Raw genomic sequence first — 26,594 nt, forward strand, 5'->3', positions numbered from 1 at the left:
AGCCAACATTTATCATTTATACCACTCAAGTCATGAATGTGGTTGGAGATCAACCCACATTCTCGTCGTAATATTCAACGAAAAAGTAAAAGAACGGTTCACCAACGCAGTCTTGGATTTACCTTTGAACACTTAGTGACTTGTTTTGACCGTGAGTATTCTGAAAACGATGAATAGTATGGCTATCTATTTTTCCTCAGCACAGAAACGTAATGTACATGTAATGAAAAATAACACTATATTAGATCTTTGGAAGTATAGTCTGTTTCCACAACGTTGGTAGCCTTGTAAATCTTCATCGTTTTTGGTATTTTGTAACTAAAGAGAAAGGGACTAGCCGTAATCCTTACTATGTATTTCATTTTCAGTTAGTGGGGCTCATTAAACAAGGAAAATGTGACTTAAAAAAAATATTTTTGACTTGTTTTTTTTTTAAAACTAAATTTTGAACATGCTCTTTAACATTCTGTCTGTTGATCTTTTTAAAAAGATAAATGTTTTCATTTTCGTCCGCGTAGCGGTCTTAAACGTTTGCGTGGTGTGATAGCTTGTTAGGCGTTTCGCGTCCCGCGGGGCCCTTGCCTCCTTCCCTCGGCCGGACATGTTCATTAAAAAGTGCGACATTCGCACATAAAAACGGGACTGTAGTGGTTCCGTTCCTACAGTCCCGATCAATTGAAAGTCTCGACCTTCGAGACTTAACTGGTCGCCAAAGCACTAGTTGCGTAGGCGACTTAAATCATTTAATTGATTGGTTGATAGCTTGTTAGTGTGATTTCATCCCCCTGTTTTTTCATTCTCGATTATCCTTGGACAGTCGGCAGGGGTTTTAATCACTATGTTGGATATTATTGTTTGTGGTGATGGGTAGTAATACATAGAGAATATTTTTTTTCTTTTTCTGCGCTAATACTTGATATATTTCATCCTATGGTACGGAAGACGCAGTATTTTAATGCATGGCGAAGCCACTGGTTCAAATATTTTGTTTTTGGTACCACGGAAATAAATAAATTTCGTATTAAAGTAGGAAAATAATTTTATTTTGTTGTATACCAAATTTGCTCCAGAATTGAGGTTTACATGATTTAAAGCGTCTTAGTCACAACACGCTCACCCCACCCCCTTCTTGTTAGTTCACATCACTTTCTTAGGCTGATCAAATAAATATACGTGATTTAAGAAAGAGGTAGGATTAAGTATACCTAATCTCTTGCATGAATTATTGTCATTTTGTAAATTTTGTAAACTATTTGAAACAATGCAAGTCCGATTCAGCGATGCATGACAGCGGGTGTATCGTTCTTGTCAATAATACAAGGGGAAATAACTTGAGAGCCTCTAAAGTCTTCTGGTCATATTTCTTTAATGTCCATATCTGTAATATAAGGCGTTTTATTTACTTCTTCTAGCTCACAAGGTACTCGTTTTGTGGCTGCAGAAACAAGTTTTTTTTTAGGCACACACAATCAAGCGTCGCATGGCATGATGGGGCATCTTATATTTTCGCATTTGAAACTATGAGGATATATTTTTACATGAAAAATATAGGAATGAAACAAATATGAAAATTATTTTGCCAATAAATCTCTATGTTTCACACTTAAGTATATAATACAAATGTGTATGTTGGATAATAATCAAAATGTAGGTGATGTAAAGTAATCAAAATGTATTGATGGATAGTAGTAGAAAATGTGTGTTTGACACTATTAAAAAGCTTTGTATTTGATAGTATCTAAATATTTTAACATTACCATTCCAGTTTGTCCCCCAAAACGTTTGGATCCTTTAAGGTTATTCACTTTCGACACTAATTTTTTCCATGCTAAAATCCCGTTTGTCCCCTTAAACTTTCGACCCTCTGTCCCATTACATTTTCGACCATAAATTTACCCATGTTAATATTACATTTGGGCCTATCTTGCCTTTCCCAAACTAAATTGTTTTTGGCCTATACATTTTTACCCATTACAGGTCAACCAGTTCTATGAAAGTTACTTTGTTACGCCGTTTGAGATCAACAACTATTAACAATATAATGTTTTTTTTTTTTTTAACCAACAGTTATTTTTAAATGTTAACAATCAGTTTGGCCGCAAAAACGTTCGCCATTTTATAACATGGAATTTCCGTCTGTCCCTACGGTGGCAAACTATACTACTTTTATGTATGTGAAATAATTTAGTTATTATTCCATAAGAATTTGCAGTGGAAAATCCCGTGCAAGATGAATAACTCCACCAAGAATGTTTAAACATTATGTCACTTCCACGAAAACAATCGAACAGTAATACGACAGTAATATTTTTGTTTAATAACATAAAATTTTAATTTGTTTAATAAAATTAATAAATAATACATTTTGTGTGTTCACACTTGTTTATTAAAAATGTTGGTTTCGTAAATTAAAAGCGTATTAGGGGATAATTTGCGAGGGGGGCCCCAAGAGGCCTCCACAGGATTTAATCCGGCACTGGAAGTTCCAACAGGACATGACTCGCCTTCCGATGGTGTCACTTATTGGAATATTGACCTGACTGCAAGAATCTGATTTCACAGAATGTTTATTGACGTAATCAAACAGCCAGGACTGCCGAATTGGCCCAAGGTAGGTGTATTTTTATGTCGGATATTCGAGGATCGCGGTTATAAATAAAGAACCCCTTGTGCATGATTATTTGTTGGTTTTTTTTTCTTCTTGGGATGATGACATCTTGGCTGATATTGAATACAAACAAATCTATGAACGCTCTGAGGATACAAACAGAGACGTCATTTCAACTTTTTTCGGAGGGGGGGCAAACTTGATTGGAGGGAACTCGATGGGCTTGTTAATTTTCGTATATAGGCAACAAGAATTTTACATTGTACAGCACATACAAATTCGGGGGGGGGGGGGGCAAATGCCCCCTGCCCCCGCCCCCATGACGTCCATGGGTACAAAGTGGACTTGGGTCAATACATTATGACGTCAACAACTAGAATCGTTTTTGTATTTTCATTGAATATGTAAATTAAATGACACATACCAGTATGTATGATTAATCGCCATTAAAATAGTGAATGAATTACAAACTCAAAAGAGACCACGAGTGGCCGAGTGGTCTAAAGCGCTCACCGTTCCGGATCACTGCCATCTCACCTCTGTCTGCGTGAGTTCGAGTCTCAGGCTCGGCTAACGTGGGTACGTGGGAAAGCCTGCCAGTAGCTTCTCGTGGGTCGGTGGTTCTTCCTTGGGTTTTTCAGGGTTCTTCCTCCACCAGTTATACTGGCCGCCATGTATAGTCTATCTTGTGCTGAAAAATGGCGTTAAACCCTAGAACAACAACAACAACAAACTCAAAACCGCTCCGCTGGCCTAGTGGTTAGAGCGTTCCGCCTCGGATGCGGCAGGTCGCGGGTTCGAACCCGGGTCGAATCATACCAAAGACTTACAAAAATGGTACTAACAGCTGCCTCGCTTGGCTCAGCATTAAGAGGTTAGTGTTAGGACAGGTCGGCCTGGTGTCATGATAATGTGACCCTTTGCTAGACATCACTATAAACTGTCACACTGCAGACATCGTAGCGATATGACTGAAAAGTTGTTAAAACTACGTTAAAAATCTAAAATACACACACACACACACACACACACACACAAAACAGCTTAGAATATAATAGACTTACATGTGAGGTAATGATTACAACTGAGCAGAAACATTCCATCGAGAATTCCATGGTATTAACTACGGACAATTGATAAAAAACATTCCATCGAGAAATCCATGGTATTAAATACGGGCAATTGAGCAGAAACGTTCCATCGAGAAATCCATGGTATTAATTACGGACAATTGATCAGAAACATTCCATCGAGAAATCCATGGTATTAATTACTGACAATTGATCAGAAACATTCCATTGAGAAATCCATGGTATTAATTACTGACAATTGAGCAGAAACAGTCCATCGAGAAATCCATGGTATTAATTACGGACAATTGATCAGAAACATTCCATCGAGAAATCCACGGTATTAATTACTGACAATTGATCAGAAACATTCCATTGAGAAATCCATGGTATTAATTACTGACAATTGAGCAGAAACAGTCCATCGAGAAATCCATGGTATTAATTACGGACAATTGAGCAGAAAATTTCCATCGAGAAATCCATGGTATTAATTACGGGCCAAGATTGAAATGATAGAGGTGATACATTGTAATGACAATAATGAATTTATACCAACATTGCTTAAATGTATAACTAATGTGGACATATAACAGCGGTAAGTACTTATTTGTCAGTTGTTCACAGAATAAACTACAACCAACATAAGACGGAAAAGACAATTGAATTCATAATTAAAATCAGAAAATGGTGATTGAAGATTCAGAGACAGTTGTACATGACAAAGTTACAAAGGAGCTCAATATTCTTTAATCCAGGCGTCAGAAGAACTAAATAGAGATATAGATTGTATTCTACGTAAAATGGGGCCCCGGGTGACCGAATGGTCTAAAGTGCTCGCCTTTACCAATCACTGACATCTCACCTTTGTCCGAGTGGGTTCGAGTCTCGGGCTTGGGCTTGTGCTAGTAGGCACCCGTGGGTCAGAGGTTCTTACCGGTGTTTTCCCGTGTTCTTCCTCCACCAGTTATACTGACCGCCATGCGCTTAAGTATGGTTTTAAATAAGAAAATGTATTAAATGCTTATTGTTAGTGTGCCATTCTTGGTCATGATACAGTCATTCAGTATGAACACAGTAGACACTATACACTTTGATTAACTCTAACTGACAGCCAGTATTTATGTTACATTATTGTAATTACAAATAGGCATAAAGAGTTAATGTATTGCTACTATAGAGACAGAAGAAAAAAAAAACAATTTTACTCCTTTTCATGTTTTTGCTTCGATAGTTTTTCAAACTTCAAGGTAAAACGTCTAAGTCAAAAAAGATTTAAAGCTTAGTTCTGAATTGATCCCCTCACTGACCACTCTTGTTTAAATAGAAGAACAGCAGTGAACACACCTGTGTATGTGCTCTCATGTACATTTTCACAGTAGTTCAAAATATTTTTAACCATGTTATTTTCTGGTGAAGTTTGAGATACTACAAATTTTGTTAAGCGGTAGTTGATTACGTATTTTTGCACACATATATATATATATATATATATATATATATATATATATATATATATATATATATATATATATATATATATATATATAATGTGTGTGTGTGTGTGTGTATGTGTGTGTGTAACAGGCGCGAAGAGAAAACATCAGTGTGTATACACGCCAACAGAACGAGGACGCACCTCTAAATGGGAACGTCAATGTTTTGTAAAAGCCGTCAAAATAGACTGTCACGACCTTCCTTAGTGATGAAAACCTGAAAATTAGCCGATTTGAGCATGGCTCCGTTTGGTCGGGATTTTTTCACATCGTGACATACACGATAGACATTGACCCCAAACCCCGTGTGTATCAGTCGGACAACCGCGTCCCCGTTGATGCGGTAAAAATTCACACTGTCGTCTGGCACACATCGCTTCCGAAGTGCTCACTGAATATAGCATCAAGAAGATTTAACAGGATTAAACTCAGGCATGTACATACACACATATTTATTTTATGTTTTCTTTTTTAACACGGAGAGCAATATCGATGTGTGTGTGTGTTTACTAATGGGTAGTCAAACGTTCATATCACATCTCGCCAAATTAAATCGGGAAAGCAACAACACCGAATAAAAGGTTTCATGCATATATTATGCATGGTTTTACGATATGCAAGAGATTCTGTATGTTCATCTGTGCCTGTACATTTCATCTTTTATTTAATAGTGAGCCATTCGCATATAGATAAGTAACACACTGGAAAATATCAACATAGATTTAAGTTCATTTACACATGGTTATTTTCTTTTCAATTAAGTTGTAACCCTGCAATCAAGTTATGACTTAAACCCTGAAATCAAGTTATAACTTGGTTGACCTACAGGTAATTACACCAAATATTTTTGTTGTAAAATTGTAAGCATTTGTGCACTGATTTTATGTTTTATTAATGACTTGTAACAACGGCGATATGCGTGTATTTATATTCAATTCAAATATTTTCCTCCTAAGTTTATTGTTATTACTACAACTACTACTGTCACAAACTATCATGATCATTACTGTTGATAAGAAGCATAATAACAAGCAGTCTCCATAGTAACCAAAGGCTTAAACCATTTCTTTCCTCCAATCAAATGCATTATAGTTAAATCCGATACGTTAATCTTGAGCCAATAGGAACTAAATGAAGTTTTGTAAGAATTTTCACATGGCACCAGTCACAATGGCGAAAATAAAACAGTTTTCATACTACTATTTAGTGTTTCTCAATGTAACTTAGGTGTGCAAGCTTGCTGAAGTACAAATAATGTAAAGCAAAATATTCATATACATTATATTTAGTTCAGCGTTAAATTATCAAATTTTCTCAGCCTTTCCACCTTTTAGTATGTTTTATTATCGTATTCGCAACACATACTTTCTCTCTCTCTCTCTCTCTCTCTCTCTCTCTCTCTCTCTTGGCTCTGTTCCTGTTGACTTCATCCTTCTTAGCTTGCTTTTTTTCCTTGTTTAAAAATAATCCAAAGACAAAAATATTTGACCTTGGAGAGTTTTGATCACGATTGGTCTACCAGTAATTCATCATACACTCTTAATATATCAGACTGAAATTTCACAGCAATTATGCTGTCATCGTTTCTTCTTCTTATTGTTGTTTTGTATTTAATCTCCTATAACAATGATAAATTTATTGTTTACAGTTGATTAAAATAAGTCTATTTTCTTTCTTATCACGAAAGTTAAATCTGATTGTCATATAAAGGAACAATCACCATGACCTATATCATGATATTGTGATGTTTGATTGTCATACATAGGAACAATCACCATGACCTATATATTGTCATATATAGGAACAATCACCATGACCTATATCATGATATTATGATGTTTGATTGTCAAACTTTCATGGTAATGTACATGACCTAAAATATACGTATATTAACATTATATTTGGGCGCAGGACACGCTGTCTCTAACTCTACATGAAGTAGACATCATTGCAATAATTTGTTTTTCTTTTTTAGCACTACATGTGATAACTATCTGCTTTAATGATCCCCGAAAGGAGGGAGTTCTCAACAAAGCGTATACAGACACGTATATATATATATATTAACAATAACTTTCACATCCTATATTTTGTAAAAAGTATTTCTTATAAAGCTGTGGTGCTGATAAGAAAGAAGGGAAAAAAATGAAATTGAATATAATGAATTTGAGCAAATCAGACCTTCAAGGGTCCAAATTGTATTGGGGATGGTGCGTGGGTGCATGCAAGCAAGTGGATGCCGTAACCCCCAGACCTGGGTTCTAATTTCCTCAGAGTACGAATTTCAAATTCTCTGATCTGTATCATAACATTTTATATTCGTAATAAAAAAATATGTTAATATTATCAAGTATTATCATTATGATCCTGTGATCATTGTACATTTCTCTCTCTCTCTCTCTCTCTCTCTCTCTCTCTCTGGGGATCGGTCAAACCATCGAAATCAGAGGTATTAATAATGTCTTGTTTTACATTACCTTACCTCCACTCATTTTTTAAGTATTTTTTAGTATTATTTTCCTATCCCCTCTAGGACCACAATGCTTTGTCTAACCTTTGATATTACGGAAAATATGGCGGTGTTTAAATTAAGTACCTTTCTCAAACGAGTCGAAATATCGCGACAATTTAAGGGCGCGAAAGTTGAGAAGTACAAAGTCACTTTATTAAGTGCTGAAATACTGAAAAAATCATCAAATCGTAAGTGCTTAAAAAATTAACAACGTAGAAATCCACCTTTATGCGCACTGGCAGGCTCCATCATTTTCAATAGAAGCATTTTCCTATGACCTTTCTTGGTCTCTCTTTCTTTGTCAGATGACAAATAAAAGCCGTATAAATTCGCTTATAATTCTACTCGACAATAAGTCGACCACACCTTTTTTGTTTCGGGCTACTGCTAGACAATTTCTCTTTGCCCCTTCTGTGAGTCGAGGTGTATTCTGCAAGTCACATCCGCCTGAACAGTGACTTGAACAGTGACTTGCAGTCAGTGAGTCAGAGGCTCACTTGAAAACAAATAAACAAGCCAAACTGGATAGATACGAAAAATAACGACAAAACCAGTGTAAAATACAATTATATTATTGAGAGGAACATGGCAAAAATAAATTGACAACGTACCATTTGTTCTGATTAAATCAACATAAATCCACAATATTTTACATTTTAAATCAGTTTATACGATAAATCCATGAATTCAAATATAGTTCACAAAATGCTTTAAAAATAGTGCATGTTGAATCGATTTACAATATTGCGTAAGTACGTTAACTTCATATATCTTACAAATAAAGAATGAAAGTTAAGTATATTTGTATTATTCACAGTATCCTATAAATGCCACGATCTAATGTCATTTGGTACAATATCCAAGAACTCAGCCTCATTGTCTGATTGTCTAATACAATTTTGAAATCATCAGTCGTTGTCTAGTCATTGTAAATCGTCGTCGTCTAGACATCGTAAATATCGTCTGACTCAGAGTTTTCCTCTTCACTGTTGTATATGGGTATTTTGTAGGGACTGAACTTGGGTTCTTTAACACTTTGATCACGCAGTCTATGAAACCTATTAAAGCCTGCACGTTTCAAATATGCGCAAGATCACGGAGAGTTACATTAACCACCATCAACACTTGGTACTGAACAAATATCAGGCTTGCGGCTTGATCAGACGGTTGTCGCATAGGAAAAAGAAGGTGCCTACTTTACAAGCTAAAGGATTATGTCTAATATTTACTGGAAGATGTGGAACTCTACTTGGCACTGAGTGTGTGTGTGTGTGTGTGTGTGTGTGTGTGTGTGTGATTTGGAATTTTAACGTAGCTTTAACAACTTTTCAGTCATATCGCTATGATGTCTGCAGTGTGGCAGTTAATAGTGATGCATATCTCTGGGGCATCATGCCGCAGACATGTAGCATGATGTCCCGCACCAGTCACATTATCCTCCCACCAGGTCGACCGGAGCAGTCTACTTGGCACTGAACGAGAAACTGACTTAAAAATTGGGAAATTAACTTATTGAAAAGGAAAATAAAAACTAAATAAAAACTTGTATTGCATCAAACACTGTTTATAAACCAAAATACATATATTATTACAAATTCAGGTTGTTAGGATCTGAACGAAAACGGAAACAATATACTCATTAGTAAACACCCATGGTAAGCAACATTCACGGACACTTCACTTTGCAGTAGGTAGTATTTAGTTTACAAGTAACATTTTCAAAAAATTTCCAAATCCAAATAACTGTATATACAAGTATTGTATAAAAAATAAGTCGTGAAATAGATGAATACAATGCATACAATGTATACATTTCTGAATGGGAATAGTGGCATGAAAAGGAAAAAATATTTGAATTTACAGTATTGGTGTGTACAACAGACACCTACAGTTTCCAACAGTACCCCATGATTTATAAAACAATTTTATATCGGGCTTATAAGACAACCCATACTCTGCATAAATCTATTTTTGAGCGATTATATGCATTATCATTTGGAATATTGTTCAGATCTGATCTCGCATAGACAGGCAAAAAAGGGGGAAAATGTATGGTGCTTTGCCGGTTGAAAAAATCACTTATTGTATCAAATACAGCGCCAAAAAAAAAACAACAACATGTGGTAGGTAGCCTTAGTAACGATTAGCATTGATTTGATTATAGCAGAACATATTCGCATCTTAATATAATCAAATCGTTATTCCAGTTTATCATAGTATACTTGAAATGCAGCTGCAGATAGCTAAAGACTTGGAATTTATTTGTTTCGTAAGTTTTGCAAATTTTACGCGGAATAAACTGCCATTGAAGAACTACTGTACAATATCTACACTGGATTCAACTGTAATCATATGATTCTTATATTACGAAAAGTATAATGATTATAATAATCTTCCATAAAAAATAGTTATTATATTTTTCAAAATATTTTAAGATCAGAAGTATTGCCAGTATTCGGACTAATTTTGCCATTAAGCATAATTCTCTCGTGTAATTAAGCTTGCATGGTGTATATATGACGTATGCGTACTAGTAATTTTGTTAAGTTTTTACTGGATAATTTCATTGATTTGATGAGTGAATATACCATTATTTATTCTGGATTACAGGAGGGACTCGGATAGTGAATATGCCCACAACCTCCCTCATCAAAGGTGTATGCTCAAACTAATAAGCCACCAGAGCCGTCGATGGGGCCTATGACAGTCACCGAAATGAACAAAAGGTGAAAGAGAAAGCGCCTCTAGATAAACATCCTCAACTGTGAAGTGCTGAAATAGGGAGTGGGGGAGACGACTGTCAGCACACTATCGGCCTATATGGGAGAACTTGAAAGTTTTCGACTATCGCTCATGTCCATACTGTTTCGGTTATTTTGTGCACAGGGACCTCTGGCGGCATACTTTGTTCTTTTAAACCATGGATATAAGAGGGGTGACGACAAATGATGTCTCCGCTAAATTCAATGCTCCTCCTGCCCTAACTAATTCCTCATATCCTCCACACAGAATGAAACAGTGAGAAAATAATATGGTTGAACTTCCAGAAATTATGTTAACTTAGTTGATTCTATTTAAATGATGTAGTGCCGGTAAAATATCTGACGTGACAACAGGAGAAGGCACACATAAACACAGAGTTAATATAGATGGTCTAAATAAAGATTACGTCTCTGATCTGGAGAAAAAGACATCAAAGACCTTGACTAGAGTTGAAACTGCAGTAAAGAGAGCAAGTGCAGTACCAGAACTGTTTATTAGTCATACCATGAAATACTGGGAAGCGTTAAATAAGAAGAGATATGTGGTAGTCACAAGATCAAACCCGTTTTTAATCTCTCATATCGAAATTTACGAGATCACAATTACGATGTGCATGTTGTTTGCAGCAATCATGGCGTGACACAAAAGAACCTGATAAATTAACATCTATCAAATTATGAAAACAAAATGCGACCATGTCACAACTGATAAACATAAGGACAACGGACTGTATGTTCTAGCCGATAGCATGGGGCACAATATCGGATTTCCAGGAAAAGTACTGTAATCGATCCAGAGTCAGCAAGCTCATCCTGAGGATAGAGAAGGATGGAAAAAGCTTGAGGCTCAGTAACTCTCTAGATTCCATAAACCTGGGAGAGAAGGATGAAAACAAAGTGGAGAACACCATCAAACACTATTCTTTATTGAATCGTTCTAAGCAGCATTTAGAATGAAAGTTGTTATTATGTTACAAAGAAAATGTTAACGAACAGTCTTCATAATACGGTTTCATGCTGAACCTTGACTGAATTACTACAACTAAGCTTAAAGTGTTCGGTAAGTCAGTATTATACGACGCGGTTTTTACAACAGTACAGAATATTTACCTCCATCATTTACTCCTTAATTTTTCCAACAGGCACATTTTATTCCATCTTTACGTAATATTCGGACCAACATACTTCCATTATTTTCACATACGGATGCTTGAATTTTGTTTGACCGGCATGAACAACGAGCACTTTTTTCCTACAGACAATTGGAAAGGCGAATTGATATACTCAGATCGTTTTTACCCATAAAGTTAAATTGTATTATCTACGGCTGTATTTTACTTAGTTTTGTCACACCCAATATAAAGGTATGGATTTTTTAAGTGATTTTAGGACTTGTTTAGAAAATTCAATATTTCAATCAGTTTCTTTATGAAGGTGCTAATGAAAGAACCGTTAAGATTTTTAAAAGGAGGGTCTACCATCAATAGATGGAACCTGCAGTGTCAATTAGTTCTAAAATACCTGCAACGGAGGGTAAAAATATAACTAACGCCAGGTGATTGAATTCTAGTATAAAGGACTGTAGGAACACAAAAAGTGAATATTTATACACCATGTTGAAACCAACCATTGACAGATCAAGAAGTCACTCCAAAACCTATTTTTAAAAAAATGTACAAATGGATACACGATTTGAATATTCTTCCAAACGAAGTGGTGTTGGCATCAATAATAACTGAATTTAATAGCAAAAAGAAACTTTCAATGAAACGTTCAAACAATAAAATACGAATGACTTACACGGCTAAAATATGTGCATGAGCAACCCAGCAGTAAATATATTTGTAAGCTTTACACATAGACCAGAGAAGAATGAACGTAGTCATATCCTGATCAGCACAACAGGCAAATGAGAACAGGTATGTTATAACCCTGGACCATAATGCAAATACACGCACGAAAGCTTAACAGATGTCATGTGTACCCATGTACAAACACTAATGCGTCACCAGCTGAAACGTCCAAAGTATAACACGGGCGCACATAACCAGGAAATTAACCAGGTACGCCTTCTTATATGTCGGAATAAAACAGCCTGTAAGTGATTATCTGAGGTATTCAAACACCAGGTAGCAGTCGTTGTCGTTGCTGTTGTTGTTGTGGGGTTTAACGCTATTTTTCAGTACACCACATGTGGCCGCCATGTTATAATGGTGGAGGAAGAACCCGGGAAAACCCAAGAAAGAACCACTGACCCACGAGAAGCTACTGGCAAGCTTTCTCACATACCCACATTGGCCGGTTCCGAGACTCGAACCTACGCAGACAGAGGTGAGATGGCGATGAGCCGTAACGGACAGCGCTTTAGACCACTCGGCCAGCTAAGGTCCCTCCAGGTAGCAGTCACCGGGTATGCTTGTGATTGAGGAGACAGATTTGATATCCATGATTATGCTTCGTTATTTGCAGTGGTGTCATGAATACATGATTTCATGCTGTATCCACAAGAAAACGTTTCTACTGCAGAAATATATTTGCATTAGCAAGGTTTGATATGAAATTTAAACCTACAGTGTACATAAACGCCTGCCCATTTTTTCTCATGTTATGCTTGAATGCGTTGCTCAAATGTTTATTGTAAGTGATTCTGTGGAAGATCGCTCGATTCATTTTCCACATCATTAGATAAGTATCTGGAATATAGTTGTCATTCAATATATCAAATATGTCTGAAGTATTTTCAGGTTACGTTCTTGATGGTGTCAAAGCTCGCAAGATATAACAATGTTCACGTGCATTGTTTGTTTGTGTGTGTGTCTGACTTAATTGGGATAATCAGATTTGCCGTACCAGTTTCTTTTACTAATCTGAGTTCATCTGATTTTTTTTTCAGTTCTCTGTCTAGTTTGAAAATGTATATATGTTGATGGAGTCGTTTTTATAGCAGATGTCTTGAAAGGTAGGATGGCCCATTTTTCACTATGACTAAGCCATATACTTGTTTACTGCTACCTTAATGAGCAAGTACACACTGTGTGGCTTGATTTTTCTGATATTCATCTTGATATTGATTGATATTAAGCTTATCACTAAACAAAACTTGTATTTTTCTGCCCCAAAAATATATATATATCAAAACACCAACCTCATGAAAATGTAATAGAAAGAAACTTATAATATTCACCACTTATTCCGGAATTACCCAATATAATTGTTAGTGTTTTATTAATGGGACCTAACAGTATGGCCACCAAGGATAAATGTTATACATCTGAATAGCATAATAGCTTTGAAAACCGGTATTTGTGTATGCTTTTTGAAATATTTGTCTATTTTTGCGTGTTGAAATAAGGAACCTTTATTTTTTATTGTCTTGTTCCAGTTTGTTGTCACAGATCCTTAAGGTAATATGCTGCCATTAGAAACTAACATCATAGTCACCAGAGGCATAGGACATACATTGAAAAAGCTTGATATTTAACTATTTGGGTTAAAACTTTGAGGTATTCCAGGTCAGAAAATCTGTATTCCTGTAAATTGTGTGTAACATTATTTATTGACATTTGAGTTAAAACATGAAACTTTGCACACCTTATGAAACTTTGATGTTGTATATTCTCATGTTGCCCTATGTATTGGCACATTCACACGTAGTGATGATCCAAAGAGGATTCCCATACGTGTGTAATGCTAATGTAATGAAATACAGTTATATAGATGCGTTTGATGGATGCCAAGGAAGGTTATTTTTGTGTGCAGCAATGACAACTAGATATTGTATTATTCATAATCAGACACCAATTCACTCTGTGGCGAGAGGGAGGATTTCCGAAAGTTCCGAAATTGTCCGTACGTTGGAACTATACAGTATCATATAATTAGTAGGGCGGGGGGGGGGGGGAATTGTTTCTCTATCATTTTTTAAGTGGTGACAAGAATGAATTATTTCATTTTGCGTGCATAATGGTGGCTTTATTGTGGTGTCAAGAATTTTCGTTTTCATGATTTCATGTTGCTTGCATACGGTGGACTCTACTAAGGTGTCAATAATGCGTGATTTGTTGTTGCGTGCATACAGGATACTCCAGTGTTGAGTCAAAAATACATGATATCATGCACCATGCATACGGGTGACTCTGCTCTTGTGTCAGTAATACATGATTTCATGTTGCATGCATACAGGAAAATCTAGCGCAGAAACACATAGGTGTTATCAGGGTTCAACGTTAAGTTTATATATGTCGGTAAAGGATCTTTACGGTGCTGAAAATCGAAAAGATTTGGGATTTTCAAGTATTTTGGGTACGCGGGGTGGGTGGGTAAGTATGAATTGATATATTAAAATGGGGTAGTTGCAACAGGGTCATCTTTGACGTAAAAGTCTTACGAGTTTGAAAACTGAATAATGTTTCAGGTGGCTTGATTTTATAGTTATTATTATAATTTTTAAGCAGAATTTTTCCAAGTTACATTTAAGTACATAAGTCAGGGAGAAGGTTCTCCGCGTGAACAATTGTGGTAGATTAACTTACTTGAAACAAAAGTGCTATAATGGCAGCAGCGAATTAAACTAATTGTAAAATCACCTAGCATAAGAAAAAGGTCGTTGAATTGTTCCATGCCGGTGATGGGTTATGGATAAATTGAAAGTAAATACTCGCGTACAAGCAAAGTCCAACTGCACACATCATAGACCCTGATCTACTGTCGCATAATGCACCGACAAGTATGTATTTGTTCTGCTGGTTACTCCCAACAGACTGTATAGAATCAGATCTGTTGACGTATTATGCGACTGCAGGTCTGGATCTTTGCAGTTTGGCTGGACAAGTAAGTATATAAGCCAATGTATAATATGAATACTGACACGGATTTTCTTAGTAATATGTTGCATTAATTATTTAGCAAGCTCGAGGCGTTTTACAATTTCTGGAGCGTGACGAAAGAAGAAAAAGTCTGTATAGATCGTATTCTAAAATCCTACATCTCACGATAACACTGGTCAACAGTGAAATCATTACTGACTTGAAAAGGCCCTAATCTGTAGTATTTTGGTGTGCCGAACACGAATATAACCGTGAAAAATTTGTATTGGCTCTCGTTTTGAAGATATTCATATACCTCATTTTCTATGTTTCACTGTGTAAATTTCTCCAGTAGGACTGCAGCAACATCCGGAATAATGATGTAACATTGCATAATACCATCATGCTCACATCATCCACAGTTGATTGCATCATTTTCTGATGCAATGCAATACTAATGCCATGCGGCTGCTGAAGTAAGTTGACGTCAGCAGTGTACTATACATGTGTAGGCCTATTATACTAATGCCAGGCGGCTGCTGAAGCTGACGTAAGCAGTGTACTATATAAAGCCCAATCAGATAGGTTCAGCATTTAAAATATTTTAGACGTTGTGCGAGACAGTTCAAGCTACTGTTACATAAAACTTATTATTTTATCCATTTACGTACAATAAAGAACAGTAATGCCTCGAAAGTGTGTTAATACCGCGGACAATTTTTGCTATATTTGTGGGGAAGTGACATTTGCCAACCAGAAGAAAAGTATCAATTCTCAAGTGAAGAAGGCATATCATCTTTACTTCGGATGCAAGGTTGGTGACCAAGACAAGCCTTGGGCTCCGCATATATGCTGTGCTACATGTACAACACAGCTTTCACAGTGGTTGAATTGCAAAAGGTCATCAATGCCGTTTGCAGTCCCAATGGTGTGGAGAGAGCCAAGCAACCACCTAAATGACTGTTACTTCTGCTTGGTTCCTCCTCTTTCCGGCGGAATAACGAAGCGAAAGAAGTCGAGAATAGTCTACCCAAACATTCCGTCTGCATTGAGACCAGTTCCACATGGTGAGGGACTTCCTATTCCAGAACCTCCAGCAGAATATTCTCTTGATTCATCTGACGAAGACAAAGGTGAGTCGACCTGTTCTTCTCCTGGTCCATCAGCATGCAGTGATCCAGATTTTCAATGTGGTGCATCATCAACCCCACACAGAATAACACAGGAAGAACTAAATGACCTGATTCGTGATTTGGACTTATCAAAGAACAAGGCAGAATTGCTAGGATCAAGACTCAAACAATGGAATCTTCTAGAAGAAGATGTCACAATTACTGCATATCGAAAGCGCCACCAGCAATTGGAGCCTTTCTTCAGAAAGGAAAGTAATCTGATATTCTGTTCCGATATTGAGGGCCTCATGAATGCTTTAAAAATCACTCATGACCCACAAGAATGGAGACTATTTGTGGACTCTTCGAAACTGAGTCTCAAGGCTGTGCTTTTGCACAATGGAAACATTCTTCCATCTATTCCAGTAGCGTATGCTGTCCACATGAAAGAGACATACGATAACTTAAGGCAGCTACTGAATTCCATTGAGTATAACAAGTACAGCTGGCACCTCTGTGGTGATTTGAAGGTAGTTGCCCTTTTAATGGGACTGCAGCAAGGATATACAAAATACATGTGTTTCTTATGCGAGTGGGATAGCCGAGCAAGGGAAATGCACTACATGAGGAAGGAATGGACTCACAGGCAGAATGTAGCCATTGGAGAGAAGAATATCCAACACCCAGCTCTGGTTGAGGCTCAGAAAATCTTGCTACCACCCCTTCACATCAAACTAGGTTTGATGAAGAACTTCGTGAAAGCCATTGACCGGACTTTGCCAGCATTCCGATACCTGCATGAAAAATTCCCTCGACTCAGCGAAGCAAAGATTAAAGAGGGAGTTTTTGTGGGTCCTCAGATTCGAGAGCTTTTCAAAGATGACCGGTTCAACAACTTGCTGGAAGGTGACGCGAAACAAGCATGGAATGCTTTTCGCCTAGTTTCTACAAACTTCCTCGGAAATGTTAGGGCAGAAAACTATAAGGAACTAGTAGAAGACATGTTGATGAAGTATAAGAACTTGGCTGCAATATGTCTCTAAAGATTCACTTCCTTCATTCCCATTTGGATTTCTTTCCTAGCAACTGTGGTATTGTTAGTGATGAACACGGCGAACGTTTTCATCAAGATATCGCAACAATGGAACAAAGATACCAGGGAAAATGGTCCACTACAATGCTGGCTGACTACTGCTGGACACTCCTCAGAGATGCTCCCGAACAGCTGTACAAGAGACAGGCGAAGAAATCTAAGATGTAGTCAATGACTTGATTTTTTATAGGTAGGCTATTACAGTTGACCTTTTACTATTGGAATGCATTTCGTTATGTAAACATTAATTTCTTGCAGATCACAAAAAAACTAGAGCCAATTTTGCAATTTGACTGTCATATTCGTGTTCAGCACATAAAAATTGATAAGAATTGACTAATTTTATTTCAGTAACATGACTTTTGTAAAAATTTGTTGTCCAGTGTAAGTTTAGGTCTATATCAAATGATTAAGATCCACCGGTACTATCCTTCCTCCTATGATTAAAATATCAGAAACACTATCATACAAAAAATTGAAGAGATAAGGTTAGCGTTGGTTACTGCTAATATTTGGGGACAAATTTGACGACATTAACAATCACGCAGTTATATAAGCATTACGTTGTTCGTTCAGTATATGCACTGTGCAAAAATAATATTTATTCAGAAACATTGTTTTTGGTTCACACAGACTGGGTTCCTCTTACATGGGCTATCCTCAACCTTATGAAAGAATGCAACAATGTCGATGTACTAGTTGAACGAACTTCATTCAGATATGAGAGAGAGAGAGAGAGAGAGAGAGTATGATAATTTACCACTGAATGAAATAGAATTGATATGAATATTTTGTTTTACACTATTTGTACTTCCGCAAGCTTGCATGCCTAAATTACAATGAGAGAGAAACCTATAAAATGCTCCCTTATTCTGCATTTTCTATAATAACATTTGTGAAATTCTTTGCTTTGTGACCTTGTTTCATAAATTCGACATGGAAGTAGGTTACAGTTTACACTTGGCTGTCTTTATTAATGAGCGCTCAATTTCAGCAGGTCACAGAACTTTGTAAACTTTATTCTGGCGGTTTTATTATCAGCGTAGCATGAAACATTGGAAAGCAAATCATACATGAAATACCAGCTTTGAATGAAAATACCATTTCATAGTCAAGCTTCGAGTTAGTTTTGATCTATATGGTCACCAAGTGATCGGCAAAGAAACAGTTCTCCAAAGCTGTGAGTGATAAACGGTAAATCTTGAAGTTGAAAAAATGATATTGTCATGTTGTGAAGCAAATATATGATTAAAAATTACTGTATTGTCGTACGTCATTATTAAGTACACGAAATAGGTGGGAAAAGAAAATAAATAAATGAATGAAAGAACAAAAAGATTTGAAGGAAATGGAATACAAAGAGTCTACAGGAAACATTTTAGTCAATTCCTTGGGCGCTAAGTATTAACACAAATACATATATAAAAAATAATTCTGGGGGATGGGAAGCTAAATCGGTCACGTATATAATTTAGCCTAACATTTTCCCTGAGAGTTATAATGAGTTGTTTTTGAAAACGTTCCAAGTGGTTACTTAAGACACAATGAAGAGCTATTTATATTTCGTATTGCGCAGAATAATCAGCATTATGTTCAGGGTTTAAATCTACGACAAGACAACGAGGAAAAGGAAGTCATAATCACATGAGCGCATTGTCACGTGACACTTGTTGCCATTATCAGGGAATGGCATAGTAAGGGAGCGGTCACGTGAGACAATATGGGCAGAAAGCAGGCCACTTGTTACAATTGATAAAATACTTGCCATGACATCTGGTTTACAAGTGACTTTGGATAAGCCACTTGCGCTTAGCTAACTAAGATGGACTGAATGCGATATTCAACATCTTTCAATCATACACGGTTTTGCTGCACATATAAACACTTGCATTAAGACGGGGAAAGTATTTGAGACGCCCAAGGGATCAAAATTTTGCCGAATACGTCGGTAATGTTTTACATGCTGCAAGCCTTTTATGATCGGCATTCTTTTTATGACCAATACCTAGATATAATCATTACAATACATAAAAAATAAATTTTAAAGGTAAATTTTAAACACGACAGAGGTTTATAACCAAGAAGAAGGAGATAGATAGATAGATAGATAGATAGATAGATAGATAGATAGATAGATAGATAGATAGATATGGTAATGGGTAATGCCAATATTAATGTGCTGAAATCGCACTAAATCCCATAAATTATAATTCGCTATTTTCAGTGTTTGTGAAGGATTGTATGATATACAATCAATACGAAAAACTCATAGTTGGGAGAATTTCTCTGTCTAATCCCTTTTGCATAACAAATGCTTTTCAAAGGGAAATTTTAAGAACGACAGAGGTTTATATAAAAGAAGAGTGCGAAATTCTAATGTCTGAGTATAGCATACCAGTCAAACTAGGCCCGATTACGAAACTCATGAATCAAATACCATTGAAATATGTACCAGTAGTTCATTTTTAAAAATTCGTTATTTAACTTGTAATATAAGAACATAAAATCATTATATAAATAAACAAAAATAAAAATACAAATCAAACAAATGATTTAACAACTTTCCTAAAAATAGTCTTTTTCTCATAAAGACAGATTTTACGACATAGCTATACAAATTCAAATGTAAGAATAAAAATAAATTGTATTTGTGATATCTTATGACTTCCTGTAGGTTTTTATATGTCACACTGCTGCCGGTGGAAGATTACTTTATGAAGTCTTTCTTTACATTATTATTAAAACATTTTTTTACATTTTCACCGAATTTAAAAATAAAAATCACTGACTGCGATTAAAGTAAAACGAAATCATCAAGAAGGAAACCTTGTATGCAGTAAATTGATTCAGCTCATATTTAGAAATAAGTTTCTAGAAAATGCGAAAACGAAATATAAGCTGCAAACAATTATCGTGCGAAAGTTTTTAATTTTTTTTAATACCGGATAGATAATTTAACAAAATTATGACATATGTATTATGCTTGTCAACATAATATTTGGTCCAAAATATAAGTCGCAAATGAATTGTCTTCGCTAAATTCGCAAAATCGTATGTTCGCAAATGTTTTGAATTCCGGGAGACAGGCGTCAAGCTGAACATAAAGGAGAAGCTATAAAAATGAGTGTTTCCAATACAATACGTTAACCACTGTATTCATGTAAAATTACATTTATTCAGGTTTCATAAAAATCGACCTGTATAAGCAAACCCTGTAGAGTGTCATTGTTATTGATATTGGTTTACCTAACTGGCCCAGAAAATATGGACTTTGTTATAATTTAATTTAAAACTTTGTTTTCTTTGTGATCTATAAAGAAATACAACGAAACCAAAAATCCTTGGGACCAAATTTAATTTTCGGTTTTGAGAGGTTTTCGGTATATTGAGGGTATCGTATGCATGATACAAATATCGTTTTATTTACATGTAGCAGTGCAATTGCATATTTATCAATACCAGCCTTACATTTTTAAGACATCCCACCCCCAAAAAATTTCAGGAATGTTAAAAAACCAAAAGAAAAACGTTAATGGGTTTTTTTACGTTATTTGGGACTTACAAAATAATTTCCTCTTGTGTGCGACTAGAGAGAGAAGATATACTTATAAGAAAACATGCATGTCTCTGCGTCTAGGAGAACAAGCACTTACGAACTGCTGTTTTTTATATCGATAAAAACAATATTTAATCAAAGGTTAGCTGACGGAACGTAGGAAAACTCTTTTGTTGGTCTCCATCTGCAAATTATTACAGGTGCTGTCACATGACTGTTTATTAAAGCCCGGGTATTTAATGTTTTTAAAGTTTCACTTATCGTTTATTGAAATAAATAACATCAAAGACGATTATGTAAAAACCAGATAAATACACTCTTTCCCAGTGGCTTATCTACAAGAGTTTGGCTAACAACGTTCAACTTGAAAAGGTGGGACTTGTTATAAATATCGGATTAAACTATTGTCGGCCCTAATTCGTCTCGGGGCGCGTGTTGAGTATTTTTTTTTTCCCTCGTGTGCTTTTGGGACATTTCCGTGTCACTTACCAGTATTTGCCGACCGTACATAATTTGATCCAGTTTGTCTTACGTGCTTGTTTTACTTAAAGCATGACCGCTGGACATTTCAAGACCATAACTATAAAGATATAGTTGAGTTTAGCAGCCAACATACATTTCTAATTTTGGAAGTGAACTTCGGTTTTATGGTTTTATTTGTTTTAGTGTAAAATTGAAATTTTGAAAATCAAAGTAAAGGGTTTTTTGGGTGTTGCATTGTATTATCAAAGTCTACGTAGGTCAATTCTCTGAAACAGCTAAGTTTGATATAGTATAAATAGGTACCCTGCTTTGTGATGTGGACACTAACGTACTGAACCTACCATGTGGTATTCAAACTTAGCTATCTTAGGGGATTTGAGAATGGTTATACGCTGTATCAGACTGCACCATCAACATTTCTAGAAACTTCTTTAATGTGCACCAGCAGCAAAAACTTTAAAATCTGCGGTGCTTTAAGTCGGTGCTTAAAATCGAATAAACAACCCAAGTGTTATATGCATCGTCGTTTAATCAATGGGTGCTTACAGTGTTTTAGTTTTCTTGTGGAAAAGATCAATGTTAATAATTGTGTCATTCTATATTTATCTACTTATGTCCATTGATTGGAAGTCTTTCACCTAAAATTGAGAGTATAAAGCTCATATATGTGTGTGTGTGCGTGTGTGTGTGTGTGTGTGAGAGAGAGAGAGAGAGAGACAGACAGACAGACAGACAGACAGAGACGGAGAGAGAGATAGACAGACATATACAGACATATATATAGACATAGACATACATATACATAGACAGACATAGACAGACATATACATAGACATATACATACATAGACATAGACAGACATACATAGACATAGATAGGCATAGACATAGACAGGCATAGACAGTCATAGGCATAGTCAGACACAGACGTAGACATATACAGACATTGACATAGGCAGACATACATAGACATATACAGGCATAGACATATACAGGCATAGACATACATAGACAGGCATAGACAGACATAGACAGACATACATATACATAGGCAGACATAGACAAAAACAGACATAGATAAAGACTGACAGAGAGAGACAGACAGACATAGACAGAGACAGACATAGACATACATAGACTGACAGAGAGAGACATACATAGACAGATACAGACTGACAGAACGAGACAAACATACAGAGATATAGATTTGAAATCGTATTAAATCCCAGAAGTTATAATTCATAATTTTCAGTGTTTGTAAAACATGATGTGATATACAACAAATAAATACTTACAGTTTGGAGAATTTCTCTGTCTAATCGCATATGCTTGTGAAAAAATATAGCGCCTTTTGCCGCCTGATTTGTATGAATGAAATAGAGACTGACGTCGTAAGTACGTTTCTGATAAGTGATATGTACAGGAAAATAAACAAGTGGCTGACACGATGGAAAGTGAAGTAGAAAATATGATTACTGAAAACAGGTCACATAAGCCTCATAAGTGTTACCTTATTATATATATATAAGGATATATGGATACATAGATGGATAGAAAGAACTCGTTGTCAGTTATAAATCCGGCTCGAAGTCGATAAACGTCTTTATAATCGTAGAAACGGAAATCTTGGGTAAATTGATTTAATTTCTTCAAACTTTATCTTAACCAATGACTTGGACAAACGTAGTGGCTTTGTCCATTAACATTTCCAAATTTTTCTTAACGTTTATTTATTCGAAAGAATTATTTTAGAATTCCGATTATGTATAATCTGTGCCCAAACTAATGCTCAGAATCGTCATAACTTCACTGAGTGATGTTTTTAAGTCATAACGTTTGGTATGTTACTTACAAGTGAGATTCAACATTATCAACGTATTTGAATAGTGCACAGTGATTGTTTTCGAAGATAGGGTTATTATACGTTGTAAAAATTTTGGTTTAATTTTTAAAAAAGTAACATGTCTGGTATGACATTGTATACGACAAAATTTACATTTCAACACAGATATACTAAATGTTTTTTATAGTTATAGTCTGAGTGTGTGTGTGTGTGTGTGTGCGTGCGTGCGTGCGAGCGTGTGTGTGTGAGAGAGAGAACGCGCGTGTGTCTGTGTGTGTGTGTGATGTGGACCGAGATCTTGTTGTTTGTTATAATTACTCTATGTCAGCGTTTTTTAAATATTTTATTAGTCTTAAAAATAAAATATCGGATGCCTTAAAACGGATTCGATTCAAGATGGGTATTAAGTGTTTGAACGTTCTAGTGAGTAGAACATTGTAAACCAACCCATTCTTATAGGAAAGGTACAGCACTAACATAAATGCAAAACAATAAATATTAACTGTGTTAGCGGTACTGGTTCACAATATCAATATTCACTGTCACAACACTATCAATATTTATTGTGACAATAGTACTAGGTCACACAAATGATATTCACTGACACAGTAGCGATAGGTCACACAAATCAATACTCACTGTCATTTTACTAATATGTCACACAAATCAGTATTCACTGTCATATTACTAATATGTCACACAATATCAATATTCACTGTGACAACACTATCACACAAATCAATATTTACTGAGAGAGTAGTACTAGGTCAAACAAATGATATTCACTGACACAGTAGCGATAGGTCACACAAATCAATACTCACTGTCATATTACTAATATGTCACACACATCAATACTCACTGTCATATTAATCCTATGTCATACAAATCATTATTTCACTGCCATATTAATACGATGCGACACAAATCAATATTTAGTGTCACAATACTACAAGGCCACATAAATCAATATTCATTGTCATTAATACTATGTCAAATAAGTCAGTATTCACTGTCACAGTAGTACTATGTCACACAAATCAATTTTCACTTTCGTATTAGTATTAAGTCACACAAATCAATAGTTTATGTCACATCAGTATTATATCACACAAATCATTAATATTATGTCACATAAATGAGCATTCACACTAATACTGTGTCACACAAATCAATATTCAATGGCACAGTAGAAATAAGTACAAATATTAATATTCACTGGCGCAAGCACTGATCCTTGAACGAAAGTGCAGGCGCGGAGAAACAGCGAATGGTGGAGCGAATACAAAACAATTGATTCATTTCAACTGATGTGCTTCTATAATTTGACAGATGTGGAGGAACGGCTCATTTGAGCATACCCCTGTTAAAGTAATTCCGAAAAGATCACAAGTAAAGAACAAAATGATAGAATAAAAATTGTGATAAAACCGTTAGAGTTTCGACAATGATGTAGGAGGGTAATGAATTAAATCATTGAAGAAATGTAGAAACAACCTTCAAATTTTTGACTCAATCTAGGTAAAGCTGAAGAATAAGAACAAAATAAAACTACAAGCTAGTCGTGATATTTCGAGCAACATAAAGAGGTAACGAAAATCACACAGGCGTTGATACAATCACGAAGACGTTTAAACTTATTTAAAATTTCATTTAAAAAGATATGACAATTAGAAGATACGCATCAATTAAACGTTCAACCACAAAACTTAATATAAAATTAGTCTTTTGGGATGAATTTCTGTATTGCAAGGATACAGCAAAACCCATGGTGTAGATATTCAAATCTAGAAAAATATAGATTTCAAAGACGCAATTTTGTACGATTTCTTTTAACTTTCAAAGATACTGAGTTGTCAATTAAATTTACATACAAAAATAAATGGTACATTCTGAGAGAGGAAATGAAAATACCAGTGATGTAAAACGTGTGCAAGATACCAGTGATGTCAAACGTGTGCAAGAAAACATATATTAAAATGGTAGAAATGAAATAAATTGTGATAGATAAATCAATAAACATATACATATGAATGTGGACAAAACTGTAAAGAAACTCGGTACATTTGCTTAAGAATAGCCAACTTCCCATCAATCTTTGAAATCTAAATAATGGACTCCAGACTTAAAAACAACAAGATCGTGAAACTGGGTTCAGCACGCTAGTTGTGCCAGAAAGTAAAACAAATATGACCAAATAATTCATAAAATAGTTTCAAAAGTGAGATTAAATTATGCCGTTGGAGATGAAGGTATATATTACCGAACACCATGGTTACTAAAATGTGTATTGTCGGATCAAAGAAAAATTTCTAGAAATCCAGAAAATCATGTCAAGTATGACTAATACCATACATCGACAATGAAGTAGTGAAGAAAGATATTGCAAAAGCTGATAAACAATCTGTTTCATTATGGTAAGAAATTGTTAAGGACCCAAGTGAAGACAACGTCAATAAAAAATGTTCATACTATAAAATCTACTAATGAGATTTTGCCCCTGGTATGCATGACGATCACGATTGTCTCTTCTGGATGTTCAGGTGACACATAACAATTACAATTGGATAAAATTAAATTTTTAAAATTAAGAAACAGGAAAGCAATTTTGACCAATAAAATAAAGAAACAATCAATTACATTGCCTATAATAGTAGCTGCCCGAGATGACATTGTAAGACGTACTACTCTTTATAACTGATTTTGCTTACACCTCCAACCCAACACGCAAACCACCGACCCACGTACCGCTAAGAGTGAAGAAACGTGTCCTGCTGCTAGAAAAGACAGCTTACCACCCTTACCAATAGCATTGGAGAAACAATTGTCATAAAACGTTAGCTTACCACACTACCAATAACACCTGGTCACGCTTCCATATAAAGACAGCTTACCACACTACTAGTAACACCTGATCAAGCAGCTTTCATAAAAGACACCTTACCACACTACCAATAAAACCTGATCAAGCTTAAATAAAAGACGGCTTACCACAGTACCAATAACACCTGATAAAGATACCATAAAAATACAGCTTATAACACTACCAATAACATCTGATAAAACTAAAGAAACGTCAGCTTATTACACTTCCAGTGACACTATATAAGGCTCGTGGTGCTTTTGTGGTTATGGTGGGGTGATACCACAAGCAAATGGTTGCCAATAGTTATTACGTTCTTATTAATTTTGTTAATTTAAGTTTATTTGCCTCTTCAAAGAGCAGCACATACTCGACCAAAGTCTAGTACTTGG

General features: G+C 35.6%; 1 protein-coding gene across 2 annotated transcripts in view; it reads right to left on the reverse strand.

Moving 5' to 3' along the window:
* LOC149792347 (FMRFamide receptor-like) overlaps positions 1–26,594 on the reverse strand; it is a 66,062-nt gene that overhangs the window by 31,599 nt on the left and 7,869 nt on the right. The window contains exon 1 of one of the 2 annotated variants that reach the window (XM_089970921.1): positions 22,792–22,890. The exons of the other annotated variant lie outside the window; for it this stretch is intronic. The gene's annotated coding sequence lies outside the window, so the exon portion shown is untranslated. Of the gene's footprint in view, positions 1–22,791; positions 22,891–26,594 lie in introns of those variants that run through there. 2 annotated transcript variants of the gene reach the window in all.

This window comes from Sinohyriopsis cumingii, chromosome 9, assembly GCF_028554795.1.
Source record: "Sinohyriopsis cumingii isolate HCF-2022 chromosome 9, ASM2855479v2, whole genome shotgun sequence".
Classification (NCBI taxonomy): Eukaryota; Metazoa; Mollusca; class Bivalvia; order Unionida; family Unionidae; genus Sinohyriopsis; species Sinohyriopsis cumingii.